The following is a 16,523-nucleotide window of genomic DNA, read 5'->3' on the forward strand; positions in this document are numbered from 1 at the left end:
GGTGGTCCCGGTTGCGGTCGCGGTCCCGGCGTGGGGCGTCGCAGCGGGGCGCGGCGGGGGTTAACGGGTGGGGCCGAGCGCGGCGGCGGCGGGTAACGGCGAGGGTTAACGGGGCCGGATGAGCGGCCGCGGCGAGCCGGCGGGTTGCCATGGCGACGTGCTGAAAGGGGGATTGTGCGCCCGCCTCAGCTGCGCGGCCCGCATCCCGGCTCCCACCCCGCATCCCGGCCCCTGCCCCGCATCCCGGCTCCCACCCCGCATCCCGGCCCCTGCCCCGCATCCCGGCCCCTGCCCCGCATCCCGGCTCCCACCCCGCATCCCGGCCCCTGCCCCGCATCCCGGCTCCCACCCCGCATCCGCCGGACCGCTCTGTCCCGCTCGGCCCGGCCCGTCAGACCCAGCACAGAGCAAGAAGCAGGCGCTGTCCCGGCTCGGGCGCTCTCACCCCAGGGATTGGGATCCTCCCCGGGGCTGCGGGGGTGCCTGTGGTGTGGTGTAGGTACTGACTGGGGGCTCGGTTATTTGGGGTGCAAGGATGCTCCTGGTGCTTCCAAGCATGAGGCTGCTGGTGTGAACATCCCTGGGTCAAGGGCAGGCAGGAGATCCCCTTGGCTCGGTTTATTTGGCATAGCATGGGGAATGACATTAGCCACCGGGCTCTTGGAGTGAAAGAGCATTCCCTGTTTCTCCCTTGGGCCAGGGGCCTGAGGAGGCAGGCTTGCTGTCAAGCAGGGGCTCTGTGGTGCTGGCTGTGCTCATTCCTGAGCAGGATGGTGGGCCAGACACCCATCCATCCATCCATCCACCCACCCATCCATCCATCTGCCCCTGAGCAGGGTGGTGGGTGCAGGGCTTGCTGGTGGCTCCAGCATTGCACACTGTGGCTGGAGTTGGCACTGTTCACCTGAACTTGGCTCCATTGTGCTCCAAGGCACGGAGCGGGACGTGGTTGGTGATGGTCAGTGCTGGGATCTGCATCTGGTGCTGTCAGCAGCAAGGGAGGGAGAGAAATGATGGGGGACCTGGGGCCTTTGCCCAGCCAGTCAGTTTCTGAACCACACGCTCCCAAGTGGTGACACCTCCTTATGCCTCTACTGACAACCCTTCCCAAGGCCACAGACCTCCCTTAGGGAGGTGGCTCTGGCACGAAGTCCCTGGAAAGCTGGGATTTTCCTTCTATCCTTTGAGGATGCCTCATCTGCTGCTGCTGCTGGCTTGGCCTCAGGTGATGGCAGAGGGGCTGGAGATGCCTCCATGGCTGGGCATGTGTGGGTGCAGTGGGAGAGCTAATGAGCCCCCGTGCTGGCCATGCTTTGTGCCAGCCTGGTGAGACCTTCCTTCCTCTGCAACCCAGGCTGCTCTGTAGAATTGGGAGCATCTGCCAGCTGGATAAGGGGTGGATGTGTCCTCAGAGAGGGAGCTGCTGGTTGCCAAGGCAGGAGTCACTCTTGGCTCTGGGAAGTGCCTGTGCCATGGGTTCACCCAAGCACCCATGCCAACAACTGAGACAGGGCTGGGCACCCAGAGGTCCCCAGTGGAACCAGACCTCTTCCTGCTCTGCAGGCTGCAGGTGGCCGCCACCAGAGCTAGTGTCTGCAAAATGGTTAAAGGCTGACATTTAGAGGTCACACTTTTAGCACTGTGCATGTGTTTGCTTCATTTGCATTTGCAGTTAGCCCGGCTCGAGGCTTTGCCACTCGCATGTGCAGTTGCCATGGTTACATGTGCAGTCGGGATGTGGAGTTTGGTTGGACACCTGCAAACATGCAGCTCTCAACCTCCAGAGCACGAGCAAAAGCCGCCAAGGTGCAGGGCAGCCCTTGGACGTGGGCTGTGCTGAGGAAATGGGAGCTGCAGAGCCCATCTTGGCAGGGCGTGCGTGCTGCTGGCTTGCACAGCCTCCAACTGCCCATATTCAACAGCAATGAGTATCTAGGGCAGCCTTGTCAGAGGGGAGTTTGAGCCCATGCCAAGGGTGTTGCCCTGCACTTTTCATCTGGGGTTGTCTCCTTCCCAGACCCCACGTGGAGGATTTTGTCCCAAAGGGCTGGAGTGAAGGTGCTCAAGAGCGAGGTGGTGAGGGCAGCCAGAGCCTGGAGTCACGAGTGGAGCTGCTGTGCAGGCTGCCCAGGGCAGGGGCCTGCCAAAGCTTCAGAAGGCAGCGTGAGAATTGGCAGAGAGCTGTGCTGAGGCTCCAGATGTGGTGGCTCTGTCTGTCCTGGCTCTCTGTGGGATCTGCTCTGGGTACTCAGGTCCAACACAGATGGGGACTCGTTCCAGGTGTCTTTTGACCAGGATCACATTAAGTTCATGAGCAAGTGCAAGGAGATAGTGGCTGCCAAAATCCTGTGGCAGGTCCATGTTGGCATTGTCTTTGTGTCAAGGGAGGAGGTGTTTTAGGACAGCTGGTAAGGAAGGGACCTCGCGGTTATCAAGTCTCTAAGCTCCATCTACACCATTCCCAAGCAGCATCAGCTAAGCCAGCTCCTAAACCTCCCCAGCCACAGCGAGTCTCCTGCCTCCCGAGCAGTTTGCTGCCATCTTCTTGTATCCTCCTTTCTAGGAGCTATTTATTTGCAGCAGTCAGGGGAAAAAGGAAGCTCTCTTGGCTGTCCAGGAGCAGCTGTGGCCTCAGACAGACCAGAGTGGAGTGGCTACGCTGTGCTGGTGGCAGCTGGAGGAATCCAGTAACAGTAGGAGGGTGTAAGGATGGTGGGAAATGATGGGGATGGGGACAGGGAGCATGTGCCTGGGCAACAAGTTGTGGTGGAGCTGCAGAGGAACCTGTGAAATCTCACAGCAGAGCACGGAGGGGATGTGCATCTGCCATCCTGGGGCTGTGCACCGAGTGCAGAGGGACAGGGCAGGGACAGCTTGGTTCTGTGTCCTTAGAACTTCCAGTGCCACAGGGATGCAACAATTATCAGCTCCCTGTGGGATCCCACGCAGAGATTCCTCTGCTGGTGGTCTGTGGTTATTGGCTGCCACTGACAGCTTTTTGAAAGGCAGCCAAGGTCCCTGTGTGGCTCTGGGGTCGGCACAGAGGGGAGATGGTCACAGCCAGCTGGCAAGGGCACAACAGCAGAAAGAGACAGGTTGGATCCTGGTACAGGGCGCTCAGGGAGAGCTGGATCTGAGGACTGTGGCAGAGCTGAGTGGTGCTGTGTGATGGACTAAGTGCTCTGGTGGTCTCCTAACGTGGTGCTCCCCAGAGCTGGGGGCAGGGAGCAGGCTGTGACCAGCACTGTGTGCGCTGCTGGCCTCAGCAGGATTCCACTGCGGGTGTGAGGGGAATGAATAAATGGTCCTGCAATTGCCAGAGCTGCCAGTTTGAACCCACATCATTCAGACCCTGGAGCAAGTCTGACTGAGAGGAAATGGGTATGAAGAAGGAGCAGTGGAAAGACTTGGGTGCTTCTGGCTGCAGCTGCTGGGTCATGTCTGGTTTGTGTAGCTCCTGGAAGTTTTGCCTGGATAGGAGGTTATGTGCTGTTTGTTTGGAGGCTTGTCTGAGTGGTATTACAGTCCATGATGGAACTTATGTTCCTGCTTAGACTTGCAGTTGCGTGGGGAAAGTCACATCCCTTTTGCCATGTTGTCTGCCTGGCAGGGGCTGTCTGTGAGCAAGACTTTGTGCTGGGGAGTGCTGTTTGAGCTGAGACCGCCTTGGCAAGGAGCTCGGGGGATGGTTGGTAAAGAAGCCTAGTTCCTGACACTGCAAAATGCAGAGCAGTGGAGTAACATCTGTTGTTTTCAAACTGCATCCCAGTGTGAGTGTATCCTGTAAGGTGCCTGGCAAGCAGAGCTGAAGCTTTGCCTGGTGGCCAGATGCTCCAGTCGTGCCAGCAGAGCAGGTGGCAAAGTTTGGGAAAGGTTGCAGAGAGAGCATGTTACAGGGCTCATACTGTGTGCGAGCCTTGTTTGGGTCTGGGCCTGGGCTGCTGGGGCTCTCTGAGAGCAAGGATGGTTGGCAAGAGTTTGGTCAGGAAGCTTTTGAGATGGGCTTGGGGAGGGGACTACTGAGAATGCTGTTTGATGGTGATCAGGGGCTGCAGGGACTTTGCCTTCGTCAAGCAGTCATTAGGTGCTGCTCTAAAGGAGCGGGAGAAGAAGCCCAAGTCTGTAGTGTGACCAAAGTGCCTGCATGCCACTCACCATGGGAGTGGCCCTGTCCATGTCCTGGTTCTGGCACCCAGTGCTGAAGGAGTTGTGAAGGTGAGACTGTCTTCACGTGTTTTCTCTACCCTTACATGACTCCAGGCACCGCTGAGCAACTTGAGGACTCATGGAACAGTGATGGAGGAGAAGGGGACAGGGGTTGCTCTGTGTCTCTGTCTCTAGAACTGCCCATGGGGGAGCTCAGGAGAGATGTGTGAGCGTTGAGATCACTGTGGAGTCAAAACGCCTGGAAGTTGCAGCAGGAATGGTCAGAGGTCTGAAGACCTCTCTGCGAAAAAATGACTAAATAAGGCAGGGCTCTTCAGACTGGAAAAGAAATAACAGAAGATGGATAAGACATGTCTACAGGAGGCCAGGAGAGAAGTGATAGAGGTTAACTGTTCACTGTTTATTTCTGTACAAGTACAAGGTCACATCAAATTAAGCTAGCAGGAGGTGCCAAACAGGAGGAGGGGCATTGCCTCTTGTAGATGTGCTATCAAATCACAGAAGTCCTCGGGACAAGGTGTCATGAACAGCAAAATCTTACATTGGTTTCAGGAGAAATGGGATGAATTCAAGAAAGACAATATGCTCCCCCAGAACCAATAAATACACTGAAATCCACCTCTGACTTGGGCAGCTGCTGAGCTGCAAATTGCTTGTGCTTCTGACTTCTTGCAAGAAAGTACACAGAGCAAAGGTGGACCTTTGGTCTGGTCCATTATTTTCATAATGTTGTGCCCACCAGAGAGGGCAGAGCCAGGAGGGAGCTCCAGGGGGAGGCTTTGATAAAGAAGGGTGGGTTTATCCCCATCCAGTTTGTGTTACTTTCCTTGGCACAGGGTGAGAGGTGCGTGCTCAGTCCTGCCTGCTCACTGAGCTTTCCCCATGTGATGGAGGTGCAGCTGGTGGGAGAGATGGGACCTGTGCTAAGCACCAGTCCTCTGTCTTGGCATCACAGGACCTTTTGCTGGAGACCTCTGAGGGGCTTTTGTCTACTCATTCAGTTGGTTTGAAAATGGGAGGCAATACCCCTTCCTCCTGTGCTACCTTGCCGTTCTGCTTCCTCTGGTTCCCTGGGCACAGGGGACCTGCCTGACACACTGACAGCAGAGCTGGAGTCTCATCTTAGAGTTGTCCCAGTTCCCTGGTACTCGCTGCACATGGGATCTCCAGGGATCTGATCTTCATCTCCCCCTCCTCCAGTCCCCTGGCTCTGCCTGTTCTCACACACATCAGGAAGCATCAGTGTCAGTTTTGTTTCTGGTTTTATGCCCAAATGAGAAAAGACTCATGTCCTGCTATCACTGAGGGTCCAGTTCAGCCTTCCCTTGGCGTATGTGGGATGCTGAGAGGCCTGTTCCCCAGCTCCTGAGCAGTCCAGAGACATGCAAGGACAACAGGGAGATGTGAGCCTTGGCTTGGGAGGGGTTTGCTTTTTGTGGGAGAAGTGGACTTGGAGAGGAGGATGCAGGGATGAGATGGGGATCTAGCAGTCCTAGTGGGCTTTGGTTGGAGGGCAGCAGGATGAGATCAACCAAGGCTGTTGCTCATGGATGCTGTTTCCCATTTTCATGACTTCCAGGAGGTGAGGGCTGAGAGAAGTATCCAGACAGCACAAGGGTGTCCTTGCAACCACAGTCTGAAATCTCCCTTGGATAGCAGCTGTGCCTCAAGACAGAAACGATCTCTGTTTCTGTCTCGTTGTCATTTTGGTCTCTGTTGCCACTGGGCTCTCTTGATGAGAATGTGAGGTTGCAGACTTGGGCAGGGAGCTGCTGTACTTTGACGCTCAGGACTTTAAGAGGAGCCAATTGGTTCCCTGCTCTTTGTAACAAAAGCCTCCTCCCGTGTCCCTCAGGAGCGATGCCTCAAAGTGGGCTTATGCTGAGGCAGAGCTGTGCTCGGGGACCTCTGAGAAGCAGCAGGGAGCACGAGAGCCGTCTTGGCACTGGGCACTTGACTTGTCTTGGCATTGCTGGTCCTTGCAGCATGCCTATGTGGCCTGCTTCATCCTAGTGTGCTCCCCCTGGAGAGACAGGGCATCCCCAGGCTGCTTGATTTGCTCCGGTCCAGCTTATTTCTTAACACTAGGCGGTATTTGCAGTAAAACACATTAAAGGATTTTTTTTGCCAGAGGTTTTAGGCTTTCTGCTTTTTTGTGCTTGAAGATAGAAAATATGGGAGGATAAATTTACAAGAGAAAATAGAAAATACATTTTGGATTAAATTTGAATAGATTTCCTTCCTAGCTGCTGGCTTGCCTGACCTACAGTCCTCAGTGAGCCCTGGCTGCATGAGCAAGACTTTGTGGAGCTGCCCTGGCTGCAGGCTGACTCTCCAGCCCTGGGTGCTTCCATGGTCTTCTGCTTAGTCACGCCAGCTTTGGTTTTGGTTTGGGAATGTGAGTGGCCAATGGCCTTGATGAGGGCAGGCTTCCCTCCCTGAGGAAGGTGCTTGTCTTAGTTGAGCCTAGGCTCAACTTGGGCTGCACCAAGTAACTGCCTGAGGTCCTTCCAAGGGGACTGACACCACATCTGTCTGAGCTGCCAGCTGTACATACAACCTATGATAATGGTGGTCTGTGGCTGCAACAACTGTACAAACTCGTTAGGTTGCTTACTGGAGCACGTAGCAAATCTGTGTTTTTCCAGAATTCCTGGGAAAGCCTTTAGGGTTTCTGGGGAAACCAGCAGCTCTGGGATGGGCTTTTATCTTATTCAGCTGCAGATGGGCGTTTTTGGACGCTGTGTCGTGCCAGCAGCACACGTGGGTGGCCGTTGTGCCAGGGGCCCCAGGGCTCCCCTTGCCCTGGCGTTGCCCTGAGCGTGGCAGCTCTGCCGGGATGCGGTGCCGGCCGTGCGGTGTCGGCGGCTTTGCCCAGGAGCTCCTCCACAGCCACCAGCCATCACCGTTATCCTCGGTGCCGGCGCTCGGCAGCAGGGTGGGGCGAGGGGGAAGGCAGATGTGGAGGGGGAGGGTGGCTCCTCTAGCACCTGTGCCTTACTCTGGAGCGTGCAAGTGTGAAATTCAATTTGTAGATAAATCGTAGCGGGTGAGGAGCGCGGGCCACAGCGTGTGCTGGATCCAGGCGGTGTCTGGGAGCAGCACGGCCGGCATGCACAGCATGTCCTGCCTGCCAGCTCTTGCGGAGGCTGACGTCACCTTGGAGGAGCAGTGGCTGCTGCAGGATGTGGCTGCTTGACGCTGTGTCATGTTGGCTCTGGGTGTGCGGTCCCGGCTGCCGGCAGGAGCCCTGCCAAGGGGTGCTGCCCTGGGATGGTCTCCCCTGTCCTGTGGGGGTGAGGAGCACGGTGCAGCTGGAAGAGAAAGGGACCTGGGCAGCAGACAGGATGGTGGTGTGTGGATGGAGGAGCCCATGGTGCTTCCAGCATTTTCCCACCTGCACGTTTGGATCTTTCCTTTCTGATGTTTCCACTGAGTCCTGCTTGCTGGTGGGAGCAGAGTTAATTGTTAGTACTGCATTACAGTATTAACAAATGCAGCTTGCCCTGGCCCCAGCTCTGTCCTACCTGTGCATTGCTACCAGTGGTCACAACTCTCCATCTCCTGCCCCGGTCCAGAGCTGGGACTCCCACCTCCAAGTGCTTTGCAGAGAGCAGCCCTCTGATGTAAGTGAAGAGTCCAGTGCTGTGAGGAGGGGATCATGGTCTCCCAGGCCAGCCAAGGCAGGGCTGGGACTGAGCAGTACCCTGGTCCTCAGTTCTGGCTTGCTCCCAGAACTGACTGTACCCCAGGCAAGCTGCAGTGTCATGGAGTGGCAGGTGATGCCATTAGGCCTCAAAGGGGCACTTGCAATATGGTCAGAAAGTCAAGACTAGCCTTTGGTAAGGGTCACTAGCACTAACATAAAACTCAGCAGCTTGTGTCAGGTGGGATGTGCTGGGGCACTCGCCTCTGAGGAGGTTGGTGGGCTGGAGTTCAGCCAGGACATCCCTCTGGCACAGGACAGAACCTGCAGCTCTTGAAGCTGTGGGAAGCTAGGGAGAATGGGGTGGCACAGCCCTGCATCCCAGGCTCTGGCCACATGGGTCTGTGCAGAGCCTGGCTGGTGTTTCACCTGGAAGTAGGGACTGTTGTAGCAAGGTGGAGGTGCTGTGCACAGTGCAGGTAATGTGAGCTCAAACACCTCCTGGGACAGTTTTTCTGATCATTGACACCAAAGACCCCACAATGAGCCAACAGTTTGGTGCTGGACTGCAATGCTTGGGCTTTCTTGCACCATGAGGGAGCACACATGGCTCTGCTGCCTGTGTTGGGACCCTGGAGGGGTGGCTCTCTCAGGATGTGCTGTCTCCATACAGCCACCCTGCTCCCTGTGCTTGGTGTCCCGTGGTACAAGACAGAGTGGAAACAGGTTGTACAGAAAGGTGGTGCTTGTACACTGCCAGAGAACTTATAACCTTATCTGTGCACAAGGAAACTTCTTATGTCATATTTCAGCTTCTGTGAAAAAGTTAGTTCCTGCTTGTCTCCAGCTATTTTCTTCATCTTTGTCCTTGGTTTCATTACCTTTAGCCCAGATTACTTCCATGACCTGGTTTACAATTCTACCCTGCAAAACCTTGCTGAGCTGACAAAGAGCAGGGGTTAGTGATGTTAAGCAGAAACAGGTGGTTGGGGCAGGTGTTGGTAAAGGAAACAATCCTTTACTGGCTCTGCTGCTGAAGCCAGAGGCTCTAAAGCCACTGTCTGGATTGCAACCTTTGATTAAGTGATTTTTGGCTTCCGGCTTTGAGTCAGTAAAAATGAAACTTTGACAACTTATTTTGGGTGTAGTTCTTCCCATTCAGAGCACTCCTGTTTTTTTTTTCCCCTGCCCACCCTCTCTAGTCGCATTTGCAGGAAGTCCATGTATTTTAAGCTGCAGTCAGTTCCTCTCTGCCCAGCCCACCTCCTTACATTTATAGAGCCTCCTCCAGTCCACGCTGGTCTGTGGAAAGCATTGGCTGTGCAGGCACTCGGCCTTCCTGCAGCCACTGATGCTTTCTCAGCTTTCCCTGGAGCATGTGTGAGCTGTCTTGAGCCATTCTTAGCACAGGTGGTGGTATGGGTAGGACAGAGCTTTGTGCAAATTGCCCATGGCCCAGTTGGTTGCAGGAGGTTCATGTCCTTTGCATGGTTGGGTGCACAGAAAGGAGCTTGATGAGAGACTGGAGTGTGAGAGAGTTTGGGGGAAGGACATTGCATTAGCAGCTGGTTTCATATTTAATTTGGGGCATTTCAGAAATTGAGGTGTCACTGCACTGAACCAGCCTCTTTGGGTCACCAAAGTCTCCTTTCTTTATTAGATTTCAAACCTGCTTTTGCTAATGTAAGAAACATGAACATGTTTGGACATGGACTTTTAAAAGCTTACTGAAAAGAGCCTTGTGCTTGTGTAATTGCTCCCTAACACAATTCAGTCATAATGATCCATGTTAACTTTAAAAACAGCTCCTGTTAGCCATGATAGTTTCCAGGGCAGTTATTTGGGAGAGGACATCGGAGGCATTACTCTGGCAGATGTGAGGGGGATGGTGATGAGCAGGTGGGATAATGTCAGTGTGCAGCTTGCCAAAGCTGGAGAAGGAAGTGAGGGGAATGCTGCCTGTGCAGTCAGCTCTCTCTGCACTGGGTGAGATTTGCACTCCAGTCGCTAGCTGTGGAGTGTTGATCACAGATTTGTGAGTGAGATTATATTGCCTTAAAGTAGGTGCCTGGTGCTTGTTTGTGATGTGTGGGAGAGTGAGCAAGTTGTCTTGGCATGAACTTTGTGCTGGTGCCAAGGGCTTGCTGAAAGCAGATTGTCTGTCAGTTTGCTCCTCTGAGTACTCGTCTGGAAATTCCAGAGTTCTGTGGATGCACTTTTGTGTTGTCAGTCACCTGCCTGCTCAAAGCCAGTGCTGGAGTAATGCTGCCATTTATTTGTGAAGCACTGTTTCTAATGGAATAGAATAGAATAGAGTAATTTCAGTTGGAAGGTACCTACAATGGTCATCTAGTCCAACTGCCTGACCCATTCAGGGCTGACTGAAAGTTAAAGCATGTTGTTAAGGGCGTTGTCCAAACGTCTCTCAAACAGTGTCAGGCTTGGGGCATCGACCACCTCTCTACGAAGCCTGTTGCAGTGTTTGGCAACACTCTCTGTACAGAAATGCTTCTGTACAGAAACGCTTCCCAGTGTAAACCTCCCCTTGCAGCTTTGAACCCTTCCCTCATGTCGTATCGCTGGGTAGCAGGGAGAAGAGCTCAGCACCTCCCTCTCCACTTCCCTTCCTCAGGAAGCTGCCGAGAGGTCGCCCTTCCCCTGGTCCCGGTGATGGGGTGTGCGGTTCGCTGGGCGGGCCGGTCCCGGTGCGGTGCTGACGGGACAGCTCCCGCGGGGCGCCGGGCGGGAGATGCTCCGGGAACATCCCGCAGCCCCGCCCCGCCGCGATCGGTCCCTCCACACCGGGACACAGCGATGCCACACCCAGATGTTGCCGGTCGCGGGGGGTCCCGGGGCTTTGCGACCCTCTGGGTTGAGTCAGGCCCTTCCTTCGCTGCCGGTGAGTTGTGCAGGCGTTCGGACGGTAGATCTCCTTAACCTCTGCCCCTGCAGGCAGGCGTTTGTACGTTGAAACTGTGCGAGTAGCAAGGTGAGGGAGAGAAAAGCTCCTACCGCTTCTTAATGCTGGGGTCAGGAAAGCCGTAGCGTGAGATAATCCAGATTATTTCTATCCAGAACGTGGCACTAAACAGCCTACTTCCAGCAGCTATCCCTGAGCCACGTGGGAACCTCGCTGTCCACCGAGAGGCTGCTGCCACTCCTCTCTTCCTGTCCTGGCAGAGCCTCCTCCTGCTCACACAGCAGCTGCTGGCTGTGCCACATGGCCCTGTCAGCTTTTCACCAGGCTCCTGGGAAGCACTGAGTGGGAAGGTCAGTCAAAATCTAAACCAACTCAAGGTGAGCATGTAGCCCACTCCAAAAACGTCCAGGCTTTCAAAACACAGTTGTCCTTGGGTCCTCTGTAGTGGCCACCTTCTTCTTGAATCAGCAGTATTGGTTTCGGAATCAGCTGACCCCAACGCTGTCCCTGCTGCAGTGCTCACTGGCTGTCCTTCAGCAGCATCACCAGTCACAGCTCGGTGACACTGAGTAACCTCCACCATTTTTGGAACTCTCAATGCTAAACAGGAGTTGGAAATGAGCCAGGCTGTCTTACCTGCTGGGTAGCATGTCTCCTGGAGCCGGGCATCGAACAGCATGCTGGCACTCAACACCAAAAATCTCTGGAAAAGCTGAAATGTGGGCCAGAGAAAGGTCTGCTTTGCCCCTGGTGCCCTTCCCAAGTCAGGCTTGATTATTTCATGAAGGATTCATTAAAGGCCATGGAGCAAATGGGGACAGGCCATATTGCAGCAGGAGGCCATTGGCACCACAGCAGAAGTGGCTCTTCAAATTGTCTGTTTCTAGGGATTTTGAGTAACATTCTTCTGTTCTGAATGGAGCTCTCGAGGATTTTGGCATGTGTCTGGGAGTTGTCAAAGAGCTTCTGTCCCACATATGTTCCTGCAGCATTGAGGAGCTTAAGTGACACTTCTCACGTGGTCTCTTATCCTCTCCCCAGGGCAAAGGATGTGCAGTGGAGTGTCTCATAGGTTTCTGACATTCAGCTTGCTTTAAATATTGGTGGGACTGTGAGTACGAGCCAGGAAAGGCAAGTCACAGGGACGTGTCCTGCACTTTAGGCAAATGAGGGTGAGGTTTGTAACTGTTTTTCCTTCTGTCCCATTAGAGTGACTGTGGTGTCTCGGATGTGCCTCAGGAGGAGAGTGGGGACACTGGATTCTGGGAGAGACCTTGGCACTGTGTAGAACAGGTGTTTTGGGCTCCGTGGTGCTGGAAAGCCTCCTCCATGTGTGCTCTGCTCTGTCAGAGCATCCTAAATGCTGAAGGCTTTGTGGCCAAGGTGGCTGTTCTGTGCCCAGACCATGACAAATGCTGAACGAATGAGGGCAGGGACTGGGCTGGAGGGGATGTTGGGGGTCACATCCATCTGTCATGGGGTGCAGACAGTCATGGGGTGCTTTAACTTTTCCTGGTGTACGCTTGACTCTCCTTTCTGAATATGAATGTGTCTCCTACCTAGCACGAAAGGGCAGAGTGTTCTGAACTTTTTTGCAGTGGCCTTTACATGTTATAAAATTGTGTCCTTTGACTTGTCTTGTCTAGACTAATTCCACTCTTCCAGACTTTTGTCCAAGGCTTTTTGGTGATCTTGCTGGCCTCCCAGGCCTCTCTCAGTTTGGGGAATGAACTGGTTCTCTAGACAACAGTATAATTATTTGGTGTGTCTTTATGAGCTGAAAGGAGAGCAGAGTAATTACTTCACGTGTAAGCTGGCCTTTTCACACATCCTACTGTACTTGGCTTTTTTTGTGGCAATGATATGCTGGCTCACGTTCAGTTTGTACTCCTGTAGCCCTCATGACCCTTGTGGCAGAAATGCTGCTATGTTTTCTTCCATGGTCTGTTTGTGCAATTTTTTACCTCCCAATGACTTACAGCCCTGCCCATCATCTCTCAGCCAGTCTGTCAGGAGCTTGTCAGACTCCCATCCCGGCCACCAAAGTGCTGGATGCCATGTGCAGATTCTGAAACATACTGTCCTTTAGGTCACTCATGGAAAAGCAGAGCAGTAGGAGCAGCAGAGCAGACCTTTCTGAAACCCTACATGTCCCTTTCAGTGTAGCTGCAAGTCATCTATTACTGTGCACCAGCTCTGTGACGGACTTGAAGTCCTGGGAATTGCCCCCACAGTGCTGTGGGACCAGGAAACATCTGTCTGTGGCATGGATGGGTAACCTGGGGTGGGTCAGAAAGACCCACTGGGCACAATCCACGAACCACCAACTTTGTTCTGTAGTATTATCCTTAAGCACTGACCCAAGGCACAAGCATCAGAGGGGGTGAACCAAGACCTGCAGGCAGAGGGATGCTCATGAGGAGCCTCTGGGACACACGGACACAGCCCAGTTGTGCTGCAGCTTCTGTGCTCCCCAGGGTTTCCTATGGGGTTTCTGCAGCATTATGGGCCAGGTGGGATGGGACTGGGTGAGAGCTGGGGTCGCTGCCCAGTGGAGGAGAGAAGCTGGCAGGGTGGGCAGTGCATCTGGCAGCTGCTGCTGCCTGAGAGCTGAGCACTAGCCTGAGCTCCAGGAGCACAGGCTGGTGGAAGGGTTTGGAGCTCAGTCACCCTGGGAAAGAGGAGGCAGAGGTTTCTCACGCTGTTTGCCAGGTGCATGTTTGTTCTTGGGTGCATGGGCTGGCCCCCAGTTACGTCTCATTAAAACACAGTGGGCTCAGATGGTGAGCAGAGCTGCACAAGGCAGAGTGGCTGGAGGGTGCAGTGGGACACCTTGTTGGAAGGAGATCATCCATCCGTGCCAGCTGGGTGGTTTGAGGTCTGTCCTGGCTCTGTAACACACGGGACATAGAGCCACAACATCAGTGTGATGAGCCTGGGGTTGTGTCAGCCCAAGTGCTCCAGGGCAGGAGGCTGGGCCCCGATGAAGGGTCCAATATGAGAGCAGGCTGTCTGCTCACATCTCCTCGGCCATCTGCCAGAGGAGGTGTGGATCCGGCTTGTCTGGCTGGTGTTGAGATGCCTGAATATGCATCTGCCAGAGAGGCTTCCAGAGGATCCCACTCGCCCAGGTTTCCATGGAGAGCGTCTCTTTGTTGAGGAGGAAGCCGTCTGGCAGACAGTGTGGCCGTGGAAATACCTATGGAGCATTTGTTTTCCAAAGCACATGAATAACATCCCTAACAGCCAGCAGCCTCACTTCCTCCGCTCACCCACCAGCGGCCTGGCAGAGCGACCTGGGATGCCTGTGGAGTCTTTATCCTTCCAGCTTCTCACTGTGTGCCCGTCTGAGCACTCCCAGTTTGGCTGTATCTGCCCAGCCCAGCCCAGTTTCACTTCTAGTTGGCAGGCACAGCTCCTGGCTGCCTCCCTGCAGCCCATCTTCGCTGGGGAACACGTTTGGCTTGACTGCTGGAGGGAAGAACGAGAGTGCTGTAGGCGGCAAAACTGGGAAAGTTTTGCTCCCACCTCCCATGGGATGAGAGGGGAATTGCTTCCCTGGATGAAATGTCCTTTCTCAGGTCTCCCAGTTGTTTTGCATGCTTTGAAAGACCAAAGGGGAAGCTTAAGAGCTTTTGAGGCAGCAGGCAGCAATGCAAGGCACATGCAACAGCCCACAGTGAAGGGGGCTAAGCTTGGGTTCTCATGGCAGTCTGTCAGTATTAAATTAAGGCTAAATTCCCATCCTAAATGTTATGTTAACATGAAGTTACATCAGAAAGCGCAGAGCACAGAACAGCAATGTGAGGGTATCAGATGTGTTACAGGGGTATTGTAATCATCCCAAATCAGGCATTTGAAACCCAGGGAATTCTAGATATAGGGTTTGCATCATTTTTGGGGGTTGTAATTGAAAAACAATCCAAACATAGGAAGGCTTTAGAAACATGTCACTGAGATTGTTTGGGTGCCTTTTATTCTGTGCTGAGGGGACATGGGCAGATGGAGGGAAAGAGTCTTTTAAAAATGATGGAACCAAATGCGGAATTACAAATGTTAAAATACCATGATCTGGATTTGAGTGTTAAGACATTGTGGCTCTCCAGGGTAACATTAGGACTGCTGGGCCTTGACTGTGCATCTCCACATCTGAACATATTTGGCTGTAGCTAACGTAACTCACCTCTGTGCATCGTGCTTTGTAAAACTCATAATTGGAGGCAGTTTTAAGTCCTGTAGCATCATTTTGCTAAAGTTAAGGATGTGTACTTGGAACTTGGAACTTTAATTCTATCTTAGCTTATGTTTTTTATCTTCAGATTTCCATGTTTTTTAAAAGCTATTAAAAGAACGATGGAAGAGGATTAAACAAAAACCCAAAGGAATATCATGATAATGTATTTCTGAGGAGCTGTAGAAGAAGCCTTTTTTTGCTGTGATTTGTAGAAAAGCGATTCTTCATTGTGTCAGGAGAGGGTGGTTATGCTGGATGTGCAGCCACTCCGTGGATGCAAAGTGGGTTGTGAATCCAGCCCTGTGACTGGTGTGCACAGCCCAGCTGGGCAGCTGTGTAGTGGCACTGCCTGGTGCCACGAAATTGCTTGGCTGGAGGAGTTGGTGGAGCAGCAGTGCCCATGGCAGCGTGTGGTTGAAGCCCTGAGGAAGCTCTGGAGCTGGGAAATCAGCTGATAAGCCACTGCTGGCAGGGCTGTGGTGTTCCTGCAGACAGAAAATGATGACGGATCGGTTGAAATGGCTCTGCGGGGAGCACTGTATGCACTAACATAAAGACTGGAAGCTGCCTGTAGCTTCCAGTCATACAAATTAGATATGACAGTCATTAATAATTGGCTTTATCCTAACCTGCAGTACCTGAAGGAACCTGAGCAGAAGATTTGCACTGGGCAGTTTGCCTTCCAGCTATGTCAGGCAGAGCAGTGGGTGTGAAGCATCTTCGAGTTCCTGCTTGGGGATAAAGCTTTGGGGGTCCCGAGCCAGCGCTGTACTCCTGGGATGTGACTGTTAGGCAAAGGCCAGTTCTCTGCTGAAGGAGGAGCGTTGCAGAAAGGAATATTGGATGAATGATGGTTTTCTTCCAGAGCTGCAGGCAGAGCAGAGCAGCCAAGGCATTGTGCTGCAGAGGCAGCTCTGGCAGTGGTGGGCAGAGCTGAGCTTGGGGTCTCTGGGTGCCTCAGCTGTATTTCTGTCCCTCGATACAGCTTTTATTTCTTAGACTTTGGCATCTTTTTGGGGGATAATGCAGCAGTGCCATGCTCCTGCTGGGTGTGTTTCTGTCACTGCCCAGTGGGGCAGGAAGAGGTGGAGGGGAATAATGTGCAGAGATGTTGGGAGTTAGAAACAGAGCAGTATCAGCCCCAGTCATGATAGCTCAGCCCTCAGGTCATCCCTGTGCCATGGATGGAGCAGTGTTGTGACTGTTTCTCTTCATCAGCTGTACTGCTCTCCTTGTCTGGAATTCCCTGCTGTCCCTTTGCAGGCTCTGGAAGGGTACCTGCATGCCCAGCCCTGTGAGGCCTTGCTACTCAGGTGGGCTGAATGCAGTAACATGATTTTCTGGGCCGAGTGTTTCTTTTTACTGTTGTACCCTGATTTCTGAGCCTGCTGAGTTCTCTGGGCATATCAGGAGGGCAGGCACAGCATGGGCCCATCTCCTTAATGACCAGCAGTGAATTGCCTGCACATGTGCAGTACAGATTTCAGACACCTTCTGTGGGGTTTCTTGGTTGTGCTGTGTTTTGGTGGGGTTTTCTTTTTTTTTTTTTTTTTTTT

The 16,523-nt window shown here is 53.4% G+C and overlaps 1 protein-coding gene across 2 annotated transcripts in view; it reads left to right on the forward strand.

Moving 5' to 3' along the window:
• NLGN3 (neuroligin 3) overlaps positions 1–16,523 on the forward strand; it is a 40,169-nt gene that overhangs the window by 962 nt on the left and 22,684 nt on the right. Inside the window, exon 1 of one of the 2 annotated variants that reach the window (XM_027663248.1) lies at positions 324–499. The exons of the other annotated variant lie outside the window; for it this stretch is intronic. The gene's annotated coding sequence lies outside the window, so the exon portion shown is untranslated. Of the gene's footprint in view, positions 1–323; positions 500–16,523 lie in introns of those variants that run through there. 2 annotated transcript variants of the gene reach the window in all.

This window comes from Corapipo altera, unplaced genomic scaffold (genome assembly GCF_003945725.1).
Source record: "Corapipo altera isolate COAL_440 unplaced genomic scaffold, ASM394572v1 107b, whole genome shotgun sequence".
Classification (NCBI taxonomy): Eukaryota; Metazoa; Chordata; class Aves; order Passeriformes; family Pipridae; genus Corapipo; species Corapipo altera.